Source organism: Nothobranchius furzeri, chromosome 6 (genome assembly GCF_043380555.1).
Source record: "Nothobranchius furzeri strain GRZ-AD chromosome 6, NfurGRZ-RIMD1, whole genome shotgun sequence".
Taxonomy (NCBI): Eukaryota; Metazoa; Chordata; class Actinopteri; order Cyprinodontiformes; family Nothobranchiidae; genus Nothobranchius; species Nothobranchius furzeri.
In genome coordinates, this window is record NC_091746.1 from 20,325,876 (window position 1) to 20,328,027 (window position 2,152).

A 2,152-nucleotide genomic window follows, 5' to 3' on the forward strand; every position below is an offset into this window, starting at 1 on the left:
CCAAAGCCTGTGGAAGAGCTGTTTGAGATTCTGCCAAGCTGTACGACTTTTACTCCACGTAAGTTACATATTTAGTTATTTTCCAAAACATCAAATGCTTTTTTTGAAAACCTTTGTTGCATATTTTGAAATTGACATGGTGTATGCACACTGAGAAATTTCAGATAAATTAATGTGACACACTTTACAATTACATATTTACATTACATTGATATTGTGTTAATTTTTTTTCTTCATCTTACCATTAGGTCACGGAACAGGCTTCAGGCACAGGGTTTGTCGTTGGCCCTTGTCGCCTAACACAGGAAAAAGTCTGAAAGTCATCATCCCACCAGAGTCTTCAGACAAGAAGGTACATTTAGCTAATAATTTATATTAATATTAAACTATATTATGTGCTTATAGGTTCACACACAGATTGCTGTGTGTTCTTTAGTTTCTAAAGTGCTTTGTGATTTTTATCTTCAGAGGTCCTTCATTAAACAATTGTTTCTTCTTCTAGTTTGTCTTCGTCATAGGAGATTCACATCTCCGAGCCATTGTGGATGGCTATGTGAAGGTGCCTGAGGGGAAGCTGTCCTTTGGCTACCTGTCGGTTCCTGGTGGTACAGCAGCCCACCTTACCACTGAGGTCCGGCATTTAGTTCTCCCACGTGATCCAGATGCAGTGTGTCTACTCGCTCCAAGCAACAACCTGGACAGTCCTATTTCTGAAGCAGAAAAAGACTTCAAGTGTCTTTTGAACACCATTTCCACTCTTTGTCCAAATGTAAGGATAGATGCAATTACAAATAATGTGCCATTAAAAAGGCAATTACTGAATCAAATTTATATTCTGGTGCTTTTTTCTACAATGATTTTTAATGACATGTAAAATTTGTGGAAAACAGGTTTTTGTTTTGGATTTCCCTCCAAGACTGAGCCATGACACAGTTGTGCAGGACCATCTGAGGATGATGTTTCACAGGGTCTCAGTACAAATGGGTATGTTGAACTTTAGTGTGCAATATACAAAATGCTTCTAACTGGAAAAACTAATTGTTAACAAAATATATTTCTTTCAGATGTCCCATACTCATCAATTGCTGAGAACTTCCCCTTTCATCGCCTGGATTTGTGGGGCAGAGATGGGGTAAGTGAGAAGCTTACTGATTTTTAATGAATAAGAGGTATTAGCTTTAGCTAAAAATGTGTTATTTTCTATAGGTTCATCTCAGTGACAGTGATGTATGGACATTTTTGCACAATTGCTCTGGCAAAAAACATACCTGCACCTTCAAAGTCAGAAGGCCCAGGTTACCCCCAAGAAGTCTGCTGCTAGAGTGGTCGTTCAAGACGCAAAGCCCATTCAACCCCAAGCAGACCAATCTAAGTGGAAAGTTGTTTTGCCTGGCAAGAAGGTAAATTGTTTTTCTATGTTTTTATTTCAACTGCAGACATTAATTGGCTGTTTAGATTTTCAACAATCATGTAATATAAAAATTCCATTAATTTTTTCAGAGGTCTACTCCAGCTGGTCCAAAGGAGCAGAGATCATCTTCAAAGAGAATTCTTCTTCATGAGGTGAATGATTAATTTTAATTAATTAGGGTTCCAAGCCCAAAGGGCAGAGAACCCTATTGTTTTTGATAAATGAGATTTTATTTGATGTTCGTCATGTTGATTGATATGAGTTTTTCTAATATTGTCTACATCAAAATGTTCAGGCCGAAGTCTGTTTTGAAGTTAATCCCAAATACTTCCACGAAGATCTGCTGCATGTCTTGGAAAATGACAGTACTGGATGTCCAGATGTGCTTTCACCAGATGTCCAACAAAAAAAGGTAAATATGAAGAAATATGTTTTTTCATTAAAATGTTTTGATATTAATCTTTAATTCATTATTAATTTTAGATATTTGTCACCTAAGAATTTACAATCTGTTCATATTTTGATGACAGGTGGTAAAACCTGAAGGAAAGCCAGTGTCCTTTGGAAAAGAGAAAAGTGTTGTCAACACGCAGGTTTGTTATTTTTTTTATCATTTTTTTCCTATTTGTTGGTCAAGTCCTCCTGTAAAACATGCACAAAGTAATTACATGCATTGTATACTGTTTTTATTTCAGGGACAGGCAACAACGATCCAGAAGCCCCCTGCCAGTACAACAGCAC

The 2,152-nt window shown here is 36.8% G+C and overlaps 1 long non-coding RNA gene across 1 annotated transcript; it reads left to right on the forward strand.

Moving 5' to 3' along the window:
• Positions 1-1,336: 1,336 nt before the first annotated feature.
• LOC139070411 (uncharacterized) lies at positions 1,337-1,825 on the forward strand. The gene is made up of 3 exons (XR_011520929.1): positions 1,337-1,400; positions 1,501-1,563; positions 1,707-1,825. It is a non-coding gene; the product is annotated as an uncharacterized lncRNA (long non-coding RNA).
• The last annotated feature ends 327 nt before the right edge of the window (positions 1,826-2,152 follow it).